At 40.7% G+C, this 21613-nt stretch overlaps 1 long non-coding RNA gene across 2 annotated transcripts in view; it reads right to left on the bottom strand.

Moving 5' to 3' along the window:
• Positions 1 to 2167: 2167 nt before the first annotated feature.
• The window catches only part of LOC135782739 (uncharacterized), a 34309-nt gene continuing 14863 nt past the window's right edge, over positions 2168 to 21613 (bottom strand). Inside the window, exon 4 of one of the 2 annotated variants that reach the window (XR_010545471.2) lies at positions 2168 to 2703. This is a non-coding gene — a long non-coding RNA (uncharacterized lncRNA). The remainder of the gene's footprint in view (positions 2704 to 21613) is intronic. The other variant, XR_010545472.2, reaches the window with a different exon arrangement.

Raw genomic sequence — 21613 nt, 5'->3', positions numbered from 1 at the left:
TACTAAAACTGGTGGGGTACCGGAGGTCACTTCCTGTTTTGAGATCAGTGTTGCTTTCAATCTGATTTTATGAGCCAGCTGATGGTTTCAACCTAGCAAACACTGACAGGAAGTCAAATAACACAATTGATCAAGCTCAAATTATCCTTAAACAATAAAGAGAAATACATACTAATTAAAATTCTGCCTAAATTTACTCAACCCGTCATTTAATGTCATTAAAGTACAGTTTTTTTCCACACCACAGCATTGCACTGCCACCAATCATACTGTAGGCCTACTTAAAGTCCCAGTGAAATAAAAAAGAATTGTCAATTTTGATGTAATATTGTATTTATTATAAACTATTTATTTGTGAAAGTTATTTTTTTATTCAGGTGCCCTCATAAACTTCAATCAAAAGCTGATAATGTGCTTCTGCCCTCCTGTGGTGATCATTTTCTGATGATGTCAGCTAGATGCTTTGGGTGGGAGCATCAGTTAACTCCACCCCCTACAACTTTTAGTCTATTGCCAGTTCTATTTATGAATGAATCGCCTACTTTTCTATCTCCAATCAAAGCACACTGGAAAACACAAGCCACGCCCACTATTTTCCTCACTGTTTCACTCTGAAATACATCACAACACGTGACTTCTGGTTTATGGGGACTTTAAAGCTACAATTTGTAACTTTTGCCTGTCTATCTTCATCTCTTGTTGAAAGATAAGACTGCAGATTACTTCACATACTTATATTTACAGTATGTGTATTGCAAAAATAAATGACATTACCCATAAAATCTAACTCAACAACTCAATTGATAAGTCATTATAAGCTTACTGTTATATATGTGCAAGATAAGGAGGCTTTTTTATGTACTTTGCCAGTAACTTATTTGTGTTCATTTTTAATTAATAAAAAGTGGCAGGCTACAGCTTTAGGAATAATTTACAACAAAATTTGTTAATACACCTTTTTTATCTTTTGGCATTTCCATAATAAATTATCAAACACGTGAATTGTGTGAGAGCATCAGATTAAATATTTCCTTAAAGACTTACTGTGCGTAAACAGATGCGAATGAAGCAAATAAATTGTGCTAATCACACATGAAATGTGAAATTTGCCGGCTTTAGCTAGCTTGTAGTCTCACAGTATATATATCAAATAGAGTAAAGAGCGGTTTTTACCACTTACCAGATTGTCCGACCTCCTTACTCACTTTCTTCCAAGCAAGATCATTTTTTTACCCGTTTCTATAAAAGTATAAAGATGTATCGTATAGCTCAGGGTGTATACAGCGATAATGATTTTGTTCTTTATTGTTGTTTTATTTTTCTGCCTTCGCTCGCTACGTTATCATCACGTCACTACTAGAGCAAGCTCCTGATTGGTTAACGTGAAACGAATATCCGCCAAAGTTAAGTTTTTTTAATTCGTGAGTCAAACGCACAAAACGCTAATTTCGGGCCGTGTCATATGTGCGATTCTCGCGCTGCTTCATTCGCGTGAATCGCTCTGCAGGATGTCTATCATGTCTTTGCATTGACCTAACATGTAAATCACTTACGCTTAACGCTTCATTCGCGTCTGGTGCGAACGCACCATTACATTTTTGTCAGTTCCTCACACAAACATCTTTATGTCTGTGTATGTCATAAAAATAGCACCAAAAATTAAAATGTCCTGTTTATTTACTCACCCTCAAGCCATCCGATATGGTGATGAGGGTAAAGCGCACTTCCTGTATATCCTTCCTTTGTATGTATATCTAAGAAGTATACATGTATCTTTATCCTCCCTCTATAGGTGGCGCTCAAAGGTTGGTCTGCCACCAAACACCATAAGAAGAAGATTGTGCTATTGTTTAGCAGAGTCTCTGCATTAATGCAAATATTGTTGCAAATAAACATCGATTGGCTTCACAAGACATCAATATGTCACCAGGAGATGTGGGGGATTACTTTTGTATTGAATATATCTGCTGTTTGCATTATGAATCACAGAGCACTGGGGTTTCTGCAAAACATCTTTATTGTTTTACTAAATAAAAAATGTCATATCGGATGGCCTGAGGGTCAATAGGCAAATTTTATTTTTTGGGTGAACAATTTCTTTGGGTAGAGGAAACAACAGCATTGACATAATAGTCTTTTGTGTCCTGTATAAGAAAGATAAACATGATACATTGAAATGACATGAGTGTAAATAAAACATAACTAAATTATTTTAAGTCAACTGTATCTTTAATAGTTTATTATTGTCATATTGAGGTCATGTATCTATTTGACATGACTTGTGTTTTATCAAACAGTTAAGAATGTATGCTAATGTGTTACTCTATGTCATACATTAGTTTTCAAGTCATGTGCCAAAACTTTTGGCGTGGGGTTTTTAAAGGCCTTGCGGAGACATGAAGCTCATCTGATGCCCAGCAGGGAGCGTCTATCAAGCTTTCAGATCAATATCAACTGACACCGATGCCATTCGTTTTCTCTAAACTAATACATTAAGATTCCCACCAAACACAGCATGCACATTAGGCACTGATTTGCATAGCAGAAGCTTGGCTCGAACAGTGAGATTCTGACTTGAAACGCAGATGAAACTGCAAACCTGACGCTGGGAATTAATAATTTTGAGTGGAACATCAAAGGCTCGCGTCCTCTCTGCTCCAGTGGGGACAGCAGCGGCTGCGTCTTCCTTCTGCACGTTACGTCCTGTTTGGGATTAGAGACCAATGAAGAAGAAACCATTAGAGAAGATGAAACAGAGTTTAAAAACAGCAGGATGCTGGGTAATTATTTCCTAAATGCACGGCATCCTGATGTTGCACTGAACAATGTGGCTCCCTTGCAGTGCGTGGTGAGCAGGTATGACTGAGATGGCATACATGCGCGCACAGACACACACATGCACACACACACACACACACAACACATGCGCGCAAACCAGAACATAAACACACAGACTTCTTTGAAATGAAAAGCAGATGTTTCACCGCAGAAGCACAGTCCTGTGCAAACAACACAAATGCTTGTTAAATCTCATGAAATGTTTACTTATCAGATTACCGAAGGATTGGCATGAAAGATTACATAGTTGAGGTTTGGTTACTCATGCAATGGTATAGAAAAAGTAAAGATGCCGTAAAACTTCAGGTACAGATGCGTGTTGTCTAAATTCTGGTCATGGCACTGTAAATGGTTGATACAGTGTTGTCATAAAAAAACCCTAAGGAATGAATGTAGGGAACAAAAGTTTTGGTAAGTGGTGATCAAATGAATTTCATAAATAATTCAGACCCGGGTAAATATGAGTTTTTTTCTCAGACGAACACTAAATGATCTGAAATGGAAGCATGGCTCTATGTTGGTATGTTTGCTATTCTATCCCATCATCATCCCGTTTAAATCATTTTCATTCCCTGTATTTCTCCTGTATTTTACTATTCCATCCCGCCGTCATCCAGTTTAAATAATTCCCTGTATTTCTCCCGTATTTTACTATTCCATCCCGCCGTCATCCCGTTTAAATCATTCCCTGTATTTCTCCCGTATTTTACCATTCCATCCCGCCGTCATCCCGTTTAAATCATTCCCTGTATTTCTCCCGTGTTTTACCATTCCATCCTGCGGTCATCCCGTTTAAATCATTCCCTGTATTTCTCCCGTGTTTTACCATTCCATCCCGCCGTCATCCCGTTTAAATCATTGCCTGTATTTCTCCCGTGTTTTACCATTCCATCCCGCGGTCATCCCGTTTAAATCATTCCCTGTGTTTCTCCCGTGTTTTACCATTCCATCACGCCATCATCCCGTTTAAATCATTCCCTGTATTTGTCCCGTATTTTACCATTCCATCTCGCCATCATCCCGCTTAAATCATTCCCTGTATTTCTCCCGTATTTGACCATTCCATCCTGCGGTCATCCCGTTTAAATCATTCCCTGTATTTCTCCCGTGTTTTACCATTCCATCCCGCCATCATCCCGTTTAAATCATTCCCTGTATTTCTCCCGTTTTTTACCATTCCATCCCGCCGTCATCCTGTTTAAATCATTCCCTGTATTTCTCCCGTGTTTTACCATTCCATCCTGCGGTCATCCCGTTTAAATCATTCCCTGTATTTCTCCCGTGTTTTACCATTCCATCACGCCATCATCCCGTTTAAATCATTCCCCGTATGTCTCCCGTGTTTACCATTCCATCCCGCCATCATCCCTTTTGAATCATTCCCCATATTTCTCCCGTATTTACCATTCTATCCCGCCATCATCCCGTTTAAATCATTCCCTGTATTTCTCCTGTATTTGACCATTCCATCCTGCGGTCATCCCGTTTAAATCATTCCCTGTATTTCTCCCGTGTTTTACCATTCCATCCCGCCATCATCCCGTTTAAATCATTCCCTGTATTTCTCCCGTGTTTTACCATTCCATCCCGCCATCATCCCGTTTAAATCATTCCCTGTATTTCTCCCGTGTTTTACCATTCCATCACGCCATCATCCCGTTTAAATCATTCCCCGTATGTCTCCCGTGTTTACCATTCCATCCCGCCATCATCCCGTTTAAATCATTCCCCGTATTTCTCCCGTATTTACCATTCTATCCCGCCATCATCCCATTTAAATCATTCCCTGTATTTCTCCCGTATTTGACCATTCCATCCTGCGGTCATCCCGTTTAAATCATTCCCTGTATTTCTCCCGTATTTTACCATTCCATCTTGCCATCATCCCGCTTAAATCATTCCCTGTATTTCTCCCGTATTTGACCATTCCATCCTGCGGTCATCCAGTTTAAATCATTCCCTGTATTTCTCCCGTGTTTTACCATTCCATCCTGCGGTCATCCTGTTTAAATCATTCCCTGTATTTCTCCCGTGTTTTACCATTCCATCCCGCCGTCATCCCGTTTAAATCATTCCCTGTATTTCTCCCGTGTTTTACCATTCCATCCTGCGGTCATCCTGTTTAAATCATTCCCTGTATTTCTCCCGTGTTTTACCATTCCATCACGCCATCATCCCGTTTAAATCATTCCCCGTATGTCTCCCGTGTTTACCATTCCATCCCGCCATCATCCCGTTTAAATCATTCCCCGTATTTCTCCCGTATTTACCATTCTATCCCGCCATCATCCCGTTTAAATCATTCCCAGTATTTCTCCCGTATTTTACTATTCCATCCCGCCATCATCCCGTTTAAATCATTCCCTGTATATCTCCGGTATTTTACCATTCTATCCCGCCATCATCCCGTTTAAATCATTCCCTGTATTTCTCCTGTATTTAACTTTTCTATCCCGCCATCATCCCATTTAAATCATTCCCTGTATTTCTCCCGTATTTTACTATTCCATCCCGCCATCATCCCGTTTAAATCATTCCCTGTATATCTCCGGTATTTTACCATTCTATCCTGCCATCATCCCGTTTAAATCATTCCCTGTATTTCTCCTGTATTTAACTATTCTATCCCGCCATCATCCTGTTTAAATAATTTTCATTTGCCGTATTTCTCCAGTATTTAACTGTTCTATCCCACCATCATTCCGTTTAAATCATTTAAATTCCCTTTATTGCTCCCGTATTTTTAATCTTTCTACAAAAATCCCACGGGTCGTATTTGATGTTTGCTACATTCACCTCCGGTAAAGCAGGTGGCAGTATATCTGTAACATAACACTCAAGTCAGTCGCCAATAAAACAAAAAGGAAAAAAAGAGTAGAAATTACAGTATTACTGGCAGCTGGATGCCAGTAACTTACTGTAAATTTAAATTTAGGTTATTTACTGACAACATTTTGTTCAAAGTTAAATGAACATTAAACATTAACAAGTCTTTGTCTTACGGAATAAAAATATAAAATAACAGCCTCATGCAAAGCATTCTGGGAACCAAAAATCCTCATTAACCTTTTTCTGGGTTTTTCCTTTAGATTTTGTTTCCAAGAATGCTTTGCTTGAGGCTGTTATTTTAGTTTTATTCTGTAAAGATACAGACTTGCTAATGTTTAATTCTCATCTAACTTTGAACAAACTGTTGCAGGTAATTAACATAAATTTAAATCTACAGTAAGTTACTGGCATCCAGCTGCCAGTAATACTGTAAATTCTACGGAATCTTTTTACAGTGCGGTTAAAGAAGAAAAGCGGTGGGTTGTTAGGCTTTGGGTAATTTCCCTTATTTATTCAAATCCCAATGCTGACAGGTATGAACAGTTGATGGATGGATGCTTCAAGAACATGGTCACTATTTAGCACCATTACAAAGCTAGCAAGAGCCAGGATATTATTTAATATAACTCTGCTGAAGAAAGAAAGTCCCACAGGATGGCATGGAGGGCGCCTAAATTATGGGCTTAATTGAGTATTGATTTTTTTAAGTGTGCTGGATGATAAAATGACCAAAATTACATTGAAATTTACCATATGATCCATTCTATAAAATCCAAAATATTATAGAGAACTAAGCAACCACCAGTAAGCAACAACCCAGGAGACCTAGCCAATATTGTGGAGGTGAGTTTTGCATAGGCGAACGCCGCTACTTTATGTAGTCGATCATATATGTAGCCATTGTGTGATGCAGTTTACATGTGGTAAAATAACTGTAATGCACAGCTACTGCTTTAATAAAGATGCATGTTATGATCCTGCACTACAGCAACACATTCATTCTGTTCTTGTCAACTTAACCTCCTCTTCATAAAAACATTGAAAAAAAACAGACCCCCTCCTCCAACCTTCACCCTTCCCCACACTTCACAATCCCTCGCTCGCTCCATTTGAAAAGAGGAGAGGATAGAGAGACCGCCACTGCTTCAATTACACAAAGACTCAGTGACCCCCAACCGGTTACATTCACTCTTCCTGTGGTTCTCTCTGCAGGAATTCTAAAGACCTTTTAGCCATGCGGACCGAACACGGGCCACCCTTTCCTCCAGCCGTCCCCCCACCCTTTCTTGTTCAGATTAATCATGTGTGAAATGGAGGCTGCAAACTGTGGATGTCACAGGTTGAGTTTGCGGCGGGTCGGGCCCATCAGCTGGTCGACAGCGCTCTGTCGGGCAGGTGTTAATAAAGACTCGCAGTTTTGTCGGGGTCAAACGCAAGAACACGCATGCACAATACTTACATACGAACCCACAAATGTGGTTTTCGTACATTGGAAAACAAGATTTCAGGGAAGATGTAGTGGTTTTCTTTCATGTTTGCTTTCTTCCTCTCTGTCTCAGAGAGACCGGGTTGACCCACACTGATCTTCAGTAATTTGACTGTGAATGTAGAGGTGATGTATTGTTCTGTAATTGGAGCTACTGAAATTAGGCCTGAATGCTGTATTATCACACCTCATTCAGTCATTACTGCGTCTGATCACGGCTCACTGGAGATTGTATTCTTCAACCTCACATCATCGCAAACAGACTTAACAGCTGCTGGAATATATCCATGATGGATAATAAATATATCATACGCGCTATAATGCTGTTGTGAATGGGGGGGGGGGCACAAAAAACAAAACACATTGGTTGCTCTTTCATATGAATCTCACTGTTTTAGGTAAAAACCAACTTGATTTTGAAAAAAAAAAAATTGGTCTAAATCTGTTCTTTATATGGAGACGATGGTATGTTGGCAAATCTGAGCATAGCTTACACCATCAGAGAAAAAAATGGTAAAATGGTCACAGGGGTGGTACCCTTTAAAAATGTGCTAATATCTACCATTCAGATACAGATGGCACCTCTAAGTTACTAATGTGCCCCAGTGACAGCTAGAGACCTTTTTTTTCTTACAGTGTCGCTTCAAACTTCAAGAGGAGACACACTTAAGAAGATAGTTTCTTTGTCTATGAGAAACAACTGAGCCAGAACACAGTAGACACTCTTTGTTATTGGTCACTTTAAACTAATTTAAACCTCAATACCATCATACTTTATGGTAAACCAGTATAGATTAAACAAACCGGACTCGGAAAGAAAAACGGAAAACGAGAGAGGGTTTACAGACTGGATGAGACAATCTGAAGGGAAACAGTTTGAAAGATGTTGTTCTTGGTTGCTTCTCTGTCACCCCCCGAGACGGCAGCACTCTGAATGTGTCAAATCTCTCTTTCTCTCTTTAAGAAATTAATTACCGCTCCTCCTCTTTTCCTCTGCAGCTCTTTTGATAGGGCCTTTTCTGCTCTATCTAAAGAGGCTCCTCCATAGATTTCACTTGGCACCAAGTGCACACAACATTCGGCAAGAAGTAATGTAGATCATTTTTATTCATTGCCTCAAATTGTCAGCAATTATGTGCGTCAGTGGCCACCTGCTTGTTCTGAATGGCAGCGGGTCTGGCAGTGTGTGTGCGTGTGCGCGCGCGTGTGTGTGCGTGTGTTAGGAGGGATTACACTAACAAGAAGCGTACAAGGCCTCCAGTTGCAGGTGAAATGGCCCTTCTTGTTAGGATAATGAGTGGTCAGAGGCTGTGTGTGCCCAGGCTGGAATAGACGGCTTGAAAAGCAGGATTACCAGCCCCCACGACACACACACAAAACCCTGAACAAACCGAGGTCACGGCAGACGCCAACCTCTACACGGCTGGCACACGACACAACATGAGCAGTGGCTTTTTCAAGTGTTTGAAAGAATCACACACACATAAAGCATCATTAACCAATAAAATGAATCATTTCTTCTGCAGTCTAACACTTGTGTCTTCATGTGAAAAATCCACCCTTTTCCAATTTATTTAACCTACATCATACTGGAAAGAGAAGAAAAAAGATAAATATAGACAAACAGACAGGCAGACAGACAGACAGACAGTGCACAGACAGACAGACACGGACAGACACAGAGACAGACAGACCAAGCGACAGAAAGACAGTGCACAGACAGACAGACAGACAAACAGACACAGACAGAGAGGCAGAGAGACAGACAATGGAAAGACAGAGCACAGACAGACAGGCAGTGCACAGACAGAAAGACAGACTGTAGACAGAGCACAGACAGACAGACAGTAGGCAATGCAAAGACAGACAGTTGACAGACTGGCAGAAAGACAGTGCACAAAAGACAGTAGAAAGACAGTGCGCATGCAAACAGACAGTGCACAGACAAACAGAGAGACAGACAGTGCACAGACAGACACACAGACCGACAGAAGGCAGTGCACAGACAGTAGACAGACTGACAGACAGGCAGGCAGGCAGGCAGACAGACAGCGCACAGACAAACAGAGAGACAGACAGTGTACAGACAAACAGGGAGACATACATTGCACAGACAGACAGTAAAAACAGACAGTGCACAGACAGACACACAGACAGACACACAGACCAACAGAAGGCAGTGCACAGACAGTAGACAGACTGACAGACAGGCAGGCAGGCAGGCAGAAAGACAGTGCACAGAAAGGAAGAAAGTAGACAGACAGACAGACAGACAGACAGACAAAGACAGACAGACAGACACACTGACAGACAAAGACAGACAGACAGACAAAGACAGACAGACAGACAGACAGACACACTGACAGACAGACAGTGCACAGACAGACAGACAGTGCACAGACAATCAGAGAGACAGACAGACAGACAGACAGACAGACAGACAGACAGAGCACAGACAAACAGAGAGACAGACAGTGTACAGACAAACAGGGAGACATACATTGCACAGACAGACAGTAAAAACAGACAGTGCACAGACAGACACACAGACAGACACACAGACCAACAGAAGGCAGTGCACAGACAGTAGACAGACTGACAGACAGGCAGGCAGGCAGAAAGACAGTGCACAGACAGGAAGAAAGTTGACAGACAGACAGACAGACAAAGACAGACAGACAGACACACTGACAGACAAAGACAGACAGACAGACAAAGACAGACAGACAGACAGACAGACAGACACACTGACAGACAGACAGTGCACAGACAGACAGACAGTGCACAGACAATCAGAGAGACAGACAGACAGACAGACAGAGCACAGACAAACAGAGAGACAGACAGGCAGGCAGGCAGGCAGAAAGACAGTGCACAGACAGGAAGAAAGTAGACAGACAGACAGACAGACAAAGACAGACAGACAGACAGACAGACAAAGACAGACAGACAGACAGACAAAGACAGACAGACAGACAGACAGACACACTGACAGACAGACAGTGCACAGACAGACAGACAGTGCACAGACAATCAGAGAGACAGACAGACAGACAGACAGACAGACAGAGCACAGACAAACAGAGAGACAGACAGTGTACAGACAAACAGGGAGACATACATTGCACAGACAGACAGTAAAAACAGACAGTGCACAGACAGACACACAGACAGACAGACACACAGACCAACAGAAGGCAGTGCACAGACAGTAGACAGACTGACAGACAGGCAGGCAGAAAGACAGTGCACAGACAGGAAGAAAGTAGACAGACAGACAGACAGACAAAGACAGACAGACAGACACACTGACAGACAAAGACAGACAGACAGACAAAGACAGACAGACAGACAGACACACTGACAGACAGACAGACAGTGCACAGACAGACAGACAGTGCACAGACAATCAGAGAGACAGACAGACAGACAGACAGACAGACAGAGCACAGACAAACAGAGAGACAGACAGTGTACAGACAAACAGGGAGACATACATTGCACAGACAGACAGTAAAAACAGACAGTGCACAGACAGACACACAGACAGACACACAGACCAACAGAAGGCAGTGCACAGACAGTAGACAGACTGACAGACAGGCAGGCAGGCAGGCAGAAAGACAGTGCACAGACAGGAAGAAAGTAGACAGACAGATGGACAGACAGACAAAAACAGACAGTGCACAGACATACAAAGACAGACAGACAGACAAAGACAGACAGACAAAGACAGACTGACAGTGCACAGACAGACAGACAGACAGACAGACAGACAGTGCACAGACAAACAGAGATACAGACAGTGCACAGACAGGAAGAAAGTAGACAGACAGATGGACAGACAGACAAAAACAGACAGTGCACAGACATAAAAAGACAGACAGACACAGACAGACAGACAAAGACAGACTGACAGTGCACAGACAGACAGACAGACAGACAGTGCACAGACAAACAGAGATACAGACAGTGCACAGACAGACAGTGCACAGACAGACACAGACAGACACACAGACCGACAGAAGGCAGTGCACAGACAGTAGACAGACTGACAGACAGGCAGAAAGTAGACAGACAGACAGACAGACAGACAAAGACAGACAGACAGACACACTGACAGACAAAGACAGACAGACAGACAAAGACAGACAGACAGACAGACAGACAGACAGACAGACACACTGACAGACAGACAGACAGTGCACAGACAGACAGACAGTGCACAGACAATCAGAGAGACAGACAGACAGACAGACAGAGCACAGACAAACAGAGAGACAGACAGTGTACAGACAAACAGGGAGACATACATTGCACAGACAGACAGTAAAAACAGACAGTGCACAGACAGACACACAGACAGACACACAGACCAACAGAAGGCAGTGCACAGACAGTAGACAGACTGACAGACAGGCAGGCAGGCAGGCAGAAAGACAGTGCACAGACAGGAAGAAAGTAGACAGACAGATGGACAGACAGACAAAAACAGACAGTGCACAGACATACAAAGACAGACAGACAGACAGACAAAGACAGACAGACAAAGACAGACTGACAGTGCACAGACAGACAGACAGACAGACAGACAGACAGACAGTGCACAGACAAACAGAGATACAGACAGTGCACAGACAGGAAGAAAGTAGACAGACAGATGGACAGACAGACAAAAACAGACAGTGCACAGACATAAAAAGACAGACAGACAAAGACAGACAGACAAAGACAGACTGACAGTGCACAGACAGACAGACAGACAGACAGTGCACAGACAAACAGAGATACAGACAGTGCACAGACAGACAGTGCACAGACAGACACAGACAGACACACAGACCGACAGAAGGCAGTGCACAGACAGTAGACAGACTGACAGACAGGCAGAAAGACAGTGCACAGACAGACACACAGACAGACACACAGACCGACAGAAGGCAGTGCACAGACAGTAGACAGACTGACAGACAGGCAGAAAGACAGTGCACAGACAGACACACAGACAGACACACAGACCGACAGAAGGCAGTGCACAGACAGTAGACAGACTGACAGACAGGCAGGCAGGCAGGCAGAAAGACAGTGCAAAGATAGGAAGAAAGTAGACAGACAGATGGACAGACAGACAAAGACAGACAGTGCACAGACAGACAGACAGACAGACAGACAGACAGACAGACAGACAGTGCACAGACAGACAGACAGACAGACAGACAGCTAGATAGAGCACATTCAAACATTTCCTGGATTGATTTCTTGCTTTGGGATTTTGGGTCACCCGTGGTAACACGGCTCATATCCCAGAATGCAAGTGCTGTGAATGTAAGCAGTGCTCTGATTTGAGTTTGACTCCAGATGAAAAGCTGCTGGTGAAGAGACTTTCATTAGCGTGGAGCGCTGACCCGGGTTCAGCTGCTGTGTTAGTATCTCTCTGCTAATGATTTCTACAGCACAAAACCCTCTGACCCGCCAACATTCTCAATTTCCACAGAAAAAGAGGAGAAATGGGCCACTGAGCTGAGGGGGAAGGGAGCAAGTGATGAGAGGGGGAAGAAAAAACACAAGAAAAAAGATTACACATATATTTTTCAGATTGGAGCGGTATGAGAGAGCAGTGATTTAAAGCATGCTGGGTGGGTGGTGCACACCGGGGGCAAAGACTGTGACACACCACCCGAGAGCTGCAGCACGTGTCTGAATGAGCCGTCCAATAAACCCTTACACCCTTCAGACTTATAGATTACATCCTTCACATACCTGCAAACAAACACTCGCAACTGTACAATTACTACTCTGTCAAATATAGTTTCCCCTCTGTGTGAGAATCAATATACACACACGCTCAACGTTAAACGCCTTGACTTTTTTTTGAAATATATAGAAACAAAGAAAATATTAAAATAATTCCTAACATGTGACGCGGGACTGATACCTATTAACTCATATTAAAACAATTAAATATTAAAGATAGATAGATAAAGATATTAAAAAAAATCTGTTGCCAAAATGAAGATACCTGCAGCAGCTGCATCTGATGCCCTACTTCATAACACAGTGGTCTCTTTACACACCGGGCAAATGATGACACTGTTTGTTGGTTGGTTGTGTGTACGTTCATATGCTAGTGAAGGCAGTGTAGGGTCCTCTGATCATAATCAGGGTGTATTGTGATGGGTCGTCCTGATAGTGATTAGATAATGAATCTCTTAGACACTTAAGGTCTGATTCAGTACAGCCATCATTATATGCTAGAGCTGTTAGCCTCCAGACAGACAAAAAGCTCAATTGTGATTGGTCTGTTATAAGAACCAACCACTTCCCATGAAACAGGTCTTCTCAAAGGTAAATGACTCCTGTGTGTGACCACTCATAGTTCCTGAAAGAAGTCACATGACCCGTGATGAAGGTTTTGTGAAGCCCTCAAGCAGCGTGCAACCCACAATAGTAGAAGCATCATCACAAATCATACACACACACACACACACATATATATATATCTAGACCGACAGATTTACGACACACACGTCTACAGACCAGATATTTCCAAATATTAAAGATATTACTCGAGGTCTCTGTGTATTCATTAACCACGTACACACTGTCAATCGTAAATCATAGATGACTGTTTACGAAATGTTGGATGTGGAAAGTGAGTGGGTATGATCGGCATTTTGCGATTGGCCTTAAGGCATTTTAACTGACACCTCTCTGGAGCCGTCTGATGACAGAACAGGCGATACGTCATGACAATTATCCATACTATTCATCTTACATGTCGCTCGAACAATGTCAAACAAGTTTGAGCTGGAAAATATTGATGATTCATTTATCACCTAAACAACAACGCACAACTGCTGTGGTTTTTCTTTATTTTTCGGATCGATTTCTCACTATGCTGCAATTGTGGAACAGTTCAATAGTATATTTGTTTTATTATTTTTAAACAAAATCCTTGGTTGTCATTTGGGTCATGTTTAACACCAGAACATCTTTATTTCTATTTAATAATTTTTGAAATATTTTATAGCCATTTGAAATAAGTAAATGCGTAATATTGTTTTAAATACTAATTAATAAAGGGATTAAATAAATTTTTTGCATGTACATTCAATAGTGATCTTTATTATAATAAAATATAATAATAATAAAAATGACCACTTCCTTTAACTTTTAATTTAAATTATTACAAATTTTAATTCCCATCTGGCTATCTCTCAAGGGTTTTTTTTTCTCCCAAGATCATTTTTCCCTATGGGTTTTCTCCTACAAGTTTTTCAGTCCCTTGCACTGTAAAAAGTGTTTCTGTGCCTTAGTAGATTTAACAAAGATAAAATGAGTAAACTGTATTAAAAAAAATAATTCTTGTTTTTTTTAAACAAAATTTTATTTAAAATAACATAAAAAGATGAATAATTTGAGTAATTCTAAATGAACTTTTTATTGTGTAAATTCAGCTTCATTTTATCATGTATAATCCACTTAAAGTTGCAAGAAGGAAATTAACTTAATAATTTTCTGTTGAAACTACATGAATGATTTTAGTAAACATAGCTAACTAGGCAGTAGACTCGTAGTTCCCAGCATGCTTTGCATGGGACTGCATTTGGACAGTGAAATTAAATTTAAACGCCATTTTATGTGTTTTTAACTAAAAAGAAAGACTTTTTAGTGTTTAATGTTCATTTGTCTTCGAGATTTAGAAGAGTTTTTGTTTCATCTTTGAGTTTTGTAGTTACCATTGTTCAGAAGACTGGTGCTTGTGCATAGACCAGGGGTCTTCAACGTTTTTTTGGGTTGGGGACCCCTTAGATAAGAGAGGCATGGAGCAGGGACCCCCTAATACTAAATGTGTAAAACAAAGATATTTAAGTAAGCAGTAAGGTACGAGAGGCTGCCTTTTCGTATTAGGCACAACACAAAGTGGAGTAAAGTACAACTGATGACCAATCAGAATCAAGGACTGGAACTGTTTTATAAATAGAAACAAACCATACTGTCACACAGCCATACTATATTAAAATACATAATTTTTTTGTTAAAGTAGATTTAGTTTTTATATTAATATAATAATAATAATAATAATAATATAATATTATTTTAAGGTATTTGCAGTGTAATATATTTTAATTTTACTGTGAATTGGACAAGGGCTTTCAGTTTATAAAGAAGACTGATCATGGTGAATGGCGCAAAGACTGTCTATTCTGGTGGAGATAGAGGTTGTGCTACTTCTGATGCCTTTCTCGTGTATCATCATTGTCACGAGTTTGAGTAACGCAGGTTTATTTTCTGCATAGCTTCATATCAGACTCAGGAGAACAACATGCAACGAGTCCGAGCGCATCTCTTTGGGGAAACTTTTTGAGAGGCGGATTTCAACCTGACTATGAATCTTGCACAAAGCACCATCACGGCGCGCGTTTCATTAATTTTTAAATGCGAGCGATAGTTTTGTCACAGTTTAAAATGCAGACGCGGTGTGGTGTCATTTGCCTGTTGAATTAGTGCTTCAAATCTGAACCGCGTGAAACAGCCGTCCAAGTTCAGAAATATAAATGAGACAACATGTCGCACTGATTCTAAAATGACATTCTGAAAGAAAGACACACATAAGATGTACCTGTTTTATGATGACTTCTCTGTCGCTACTGCTGCCTCCTGAGTGGACATTTATAATCTTTAGATATTTTATTTTGGTCCGCTGGCTAAACTGAACGCGCGCCTTCAAACCTATGCGGCCACGCACGTGCACAACTTAAAGGGGACATGTAACGTTTTGTACATATATTTTACGTTTTAAGCAAAAAATTGCTTGTTGTTGAACATCATTTGACGGACCCCCTGCAGTTCCGTCACGGACCCCCTGGGGGCCGCGGACCCCCGGTTGAAGACCCATGGAATAGACTGTATACTGAAGAATGTCACGCTTTACAGCTGCCCAAAACTAAACTGGATGCGCGCGTTGATTGAATAAATAATTTGTGCCCTCATCTCACAGAAAGATGAAGTCTAAATCAATGTTAATGGACATACCAACAAACCATAAAAAATTTACCTGTACCAAGAAAAGTAAATTAAACTGATTAATACTAAAACTATTAGTTAACTCAACTTAATTTTGTTGCGTTTGTAGTAATATTACAGTATTTATTATACTTTAAAAAGGTTTTTTATAAGTTAGATTTAAGTATTATTACTTTTTACAGTGTGGGAGTTACATTACATTTAAATATTGTACACAGCAGAAACGTTTTTTTTCCCAAAAATTTTACTTCTGAAATAAAGTGTTCCCTTCTAAAGCCCTCTCATATACTTAAAGGTGTAGCGGAGGATTTTCACGAATTTTAGAAAAGAACCGCATTCTCCACTTTTTAAAAAAATGCAATTGCGCAACACTCCTGATTGACAACTAGGAGGACCAATAGTCTTGATGATCCATCCGGAAAAAGAAAATCCTCCGCAATACCTTTAACGGTATGTGTTATATCATGAAACCATTTTTGGCAGCATATTAAAATGAATATAGAAAAAAGAATCCGGACTGGTTTATCTCCATGTATCTTACTTTGATTTGATTTTTTTTTTGTTGAGTTTAGCAAACTGTGACTAATGGCTGAATATTTCATCATTAAGATGGCATGAAGGTTGTGGTGATATACTAAGTTTTGATTGTTTATCAATAAAAAGCTTAAATTCTAACATGATGTGGTTCATTTGCTTGTAAGCTCTGTGTTCTGGTAGTCCTGTAGAAATGAAGTTATTCAGTGACAGTGTTGTTAATGAGGCTGTTTTGGTTGCTCTGCTCTCTCTGAGGTACTCTACAGTATAAACAGTTCACTTACCCCACACAGAAAGGGGCTAATCAAGGGAATTATTGTTTTCCTGCTTCAATTTGCCGGCTCCCATTCTCCGGTGATTGGGAAGAAAATGTGCTATTGTTCTCTCCGTTAATGCATGAACTTTCAGAAAAAAATGACATGCGAGTCGCTCCTGGACGGACAGAAATATGTATGTTAAAATATATCCGCTCATTTATACACTCGTATTTACATATTGAATTTCTGATGGAAATTAATTCTTATTGATCATTTGACACAAGGATTCCTCAAAATATGTCCCAATTACATTGTTTTTGTACATCAGCTGTAATGCATTTTTCTTTTGGAGATCATATATGTGACCCTGTCTGTGAAATCCTGGAAAAGTCTCTTAATCTTACCAAAATTTTAATTTTATTAAAGATATCAAAGTTATTTTTAACAGAATGTTCTTTACATTATTAAGGATCATGAGTTTTCACAGACTGGCTCACAAATGAGTGGTTTATTAAAAACAGAAAATCTCAAATATCTATTTTTTTTTTTTTTTGCATAAACCAACAAACAGCTATCATTAATCCTTCATCTAATGCACTCTTTGCGTATACACATGCACTGTTAAAATTTGCTGTAGTTAAGTAGTTAGGAACCAAAAATCCTCAACCTTTTTTCCGTTTTTTCTTCAGATTTTAGTTGATGTGCATGAGGCTGTTATTTTAGTTTTATCCTGCAGACTTATTAATGTGTAATGTTCATTTAATTTTGAACAAACCTTTGCCAGTAAATAACAAATTTAAATACAGTAATACTGTAATTTCTACAGAAATTTTTAACAGTGTATGGATATTTTCCAGCGAGTGAAAGCATCTGGTTGATGTTTGAATCGGTACAGATAGCAAACAGAAGGGAAATCTCCTCAATTAGTTCTTTAACAGCAGGTTAGGCTGAGATCTCAGAGAAGACTGCACTTATAAGGGCACGGCGCCACAGCCAGCCGCACGAAGAACCGTAAAAATAACCTCTGGAGGAGGGCGAGAGCCTCAGAAGTCCAGTCTATCTGCCAATTACCATTTTACTGCTGTTCTTTAGTTACTGTGTGTTTGGAGGGGCCATTAGCAGGTGTGCCTGCATGGGCTGTGTGACCCAACACAAGCCTTCATCTTTAAACAAAACAACCACTGACAAGAGATCTGTAGGACTACAATATGAGCAAAGACAAGTACGTATACATATACTGTACAGTAAGAAAACAACATTACAGATCTTTTAACTTCCTGTAACCTGGCTGTAAACAGATTTAACTTTTTCTGCCAAACAACATTTGAAAAACGCATTATTACTCGAATGTAAACGATTTAGTGCAACGTATATGTTGCACACGCAGTAACAAGATGTATTAATGCAAAAGTGCAAACGAACAAGAATATATACATTATATATACCCGTCTGTACGTCGTGTTGAAATAGATTTATTTGCTAAAGATTTGCCTACCGAAATTCATTGCAACATATGGCCATTACGAAGCAAAGAAATGTAAAAAACACACACACACACATCACACATTTAGAGAGACTCTGATCATGCTACGACTCCGTCTTTTTGTTGTTGATGGCTGCGAGATCATGTGATCGACATCATTCACTCAAATTACAGTACTCAGCGGCAGTGCGCTTCCTGTGCGTGTTCTCACACGTGAAAAGGGAAGAGCAAATCTAGATCACTTGCATTCCTTGGCTTGCTGTTAAGATGTCCTACACAAATGTGCTGTTGCAATGGCCCTGGTATTCATGACCGTAAAAGCTGCTTTAAAAGAAGCCATTCGCCTCAGCACAACAGCGAAATAATCCGCTTACTGCATATATACAAATATAATGGACTCGGCCAGAAAATACTTTTTTTGACAGATGTCTTATACGAGTCCTTGTCTCGCAAATGTGACATTCTGTGTCATTTAAGGGGACGCTTTCCGGTTATACCCAACATTACGTTACGGGCCGACCGAAAGCAAAAATATTTTCTTTCTCACAAAGACACCCCAAATCTTAATTAACATAATATTATAGAGGCAAAAGACTGCAAGTAGACGAGACATTGAGAGGCTTCACTCGACGGGTAAGATAACCTTTCAAACCGTCCCCGAGATTCACACAGTCAAAGAATAGATATATGGGGACAGTCCCAGATTTCATTAGCTTGGAGAGACAATAATGGTTTTCATTCGCCTTTCACGCCAGCCCTCCCTGTCATTTCCCTGCCGTGGCGCGTTTGAGTGCGACTTGATTGAAAGGAACCATCATATGCACATCCGTGTTGTCCCACACCATTCCGAGAGCAAACCGTTTTAGATCCTTAACTATAGCCGCTGCTGTGATTGCTCAGTCGCCGGCAATTTCCTAACCGACCACCACCTGAACAATGATGTGTTCAGCCCTCGGCGCTCCGGGCCTTCTGAGGGGAATCATTTCGCAGTTTGGAGCGAGATCTCCATAGCAACTCCTCTTTGAGGGGTTTAGAATCACCATCCAGTAATTCTATGATCATCAAGCGCAGCCTTTCCCAACCGTTCTTTTCACAGCGGACACAGGCGGCTGGTGTGGGGTGGGGGAGTGGAGGGGCTTGTTGAAGCTGTTCTGAAATTCTACAGTCTATTTCAGGCAATTCATCCAGCCGGCCTCCATTAGAATTCAAAATATTTCGACCTTCAATCACCGAGCGTGTTATGTGGAACCGCTGCGATCTCCAGTCAAGACGGCCGACCGTTTTAGTCTAATCACCCGGGACGAGCGAAGACAGAGAGAGAAACTCCTCGATCGGAGCCTAATCAAAATGCTCGTTTAAAACGCTGACAGTCTCTCAACACGGCCAGTAAACACACGCCGCTGGATCGAGGACCCCTCCTCTTCACCGCTGCCGTTCCAATTACAGTAGATTTTCTCATTGCGGTGACGGAGTCTGTAAATGTTGTACTGTACGTCACTGATGAACTTGTGTGCTATGACGTCAAAGTGTAAGAATGTAAGCAAAAAGCAAAATGGGACCAGTCAGACAGAAAGAAACCCCGGTGGCCTCGGAACATTTATTTTCATTAATTCGTTATCTGATGACGACGACACCAAGGTAAACTCTAAAATGTGCATTCAAAATTGATTGACAGGTCTGGCTCAATGAAAATTAACCTACCGCCAGCCACGCGCTGTCGCAAGCGTTCCTGGCAAACAGAGGAGGGGTTGGAAAAGGTCTCGATGCAGACACAAGAGATAGTTCCAGTCTTCTTGGGTCTGTTTGGCAAAAACAAATTCATTTTAAATTACCTGAGGCCGCTAATATTTTATGTGACCCGTGTCCGAGGCACAATTGAAACTTATATGGCACTTTTCCATTGCATAGTACCCCACGGTTTGGTTTGGGTCAGGTTGGGTCAGCTCACCTCACTTTGGCTTGGTTAGCTTTTCCATCGAGTTTAGTAACACCTCGAATTGGGAGGGATTATAGGCGTGTTGTTATATTTGCGCTGCCTACTGCTGTGACATCATCAAGTGAGAGCGTTGTTGTAGATTCCCATACATTCATTTATTTCTCAGTCCACCACAAAATTTAAATTGAGCACCACAAATAGATGTTTGCACATCGCATTCATCACTAACATTACCTCTGAACGTTACCTTTTACCATGAAGGTAAAGCTAATGTTTTACATTATAGCGATGACACTGGTAGTGACGATTCTTTCAGACCAATCAGTGATCTGTGGTGTTTTCCCGTCACATTTTGGTATCAGCTCGGATCATTTGGAACCCCGACCAGTGGAAAAGCTCATAAAAGTAAGCTGACCCAAACCAAACCGTGGGGTACTATGCAATGGAAAAGCGTCATTAGAGCCGAACCTGCCCAGATCTCAGGTTGGACCTTGGACCTCTAAGCTTGAACTCAAAGGAAGTCAGACTACGTAATGAGAGATCAAATTATAAATTATCAAATTAGGGTAAGGAGAACACAATTTTATTTAATGTACTTCTGCAATAATTGAATTTTGCTCATTTATATCTGAAAACGTATGGATTACAACTTTAAGAAAAATACCAAACTAGATTGGTTCATGAGGGATGCTAAGCCATGCAATGCTAGTATGCTGTGGGTGGTTGCTTATAGACGGTTTCATCGGATGCATGTGCGGTTCTGGTTGGAACTTTATTTCCGGTTTCTGTTTGTTTAATGGTCTAACTAGTTGCTAAACTGAACTCTTTAACAAATACCTCGTCGAAAATAACAAATGTTTTGGTTTCCTAGGTAATCTACGCGTTGTTTATTTTTTGATTGTTATATAAATAAACTTCTTTAAAAGGACTTTGTTGTTATTTATTCCTAGCGTAGTTTATTGGAAGTTACGTGAGTTCCACAAAAGCCACTTGTTTGTGTTGTTACTGCTGAAACTGTCTATGTTGAAAGGGCTTCTGGTTTCTAGATGGCCCAGGCCACTTCTTTAATGCAGGTTTATGGGTATTTTTTGTATGTTTTATTGTACTGTTTTCTTGTATATCTGATCACTTTATAGGGTTAAGTCATATCCTTTGCATGTGAAGTATGGAAAAGAAATATGAGCAACTTTTGCTATGCTTGTCCACCACCACCTAAATGTTTT

The sequence above is a fragment of the Paramisgurnus dabryanus genome, chromosome 15 (assembly GCF_030506205.2).
Source record: "Paramisgurnus dabryanus chromosome 15, PD_genome_1.1, whole genome shotgun sequence".
Classification (NCBI taxonomy): domain Eukaryota; kingdom Metazoa; phylum Chordata; class Actinopteri; order Cypriniformes; family Cobitidae; genus Paramisgurnus; species Paramisgurnus dabryanus.
The sequence above is the reverse complement of the archived record's forward strand: the minus strand, read 5'-3'. Positions and strand labels throughout refer to the sequence as shown.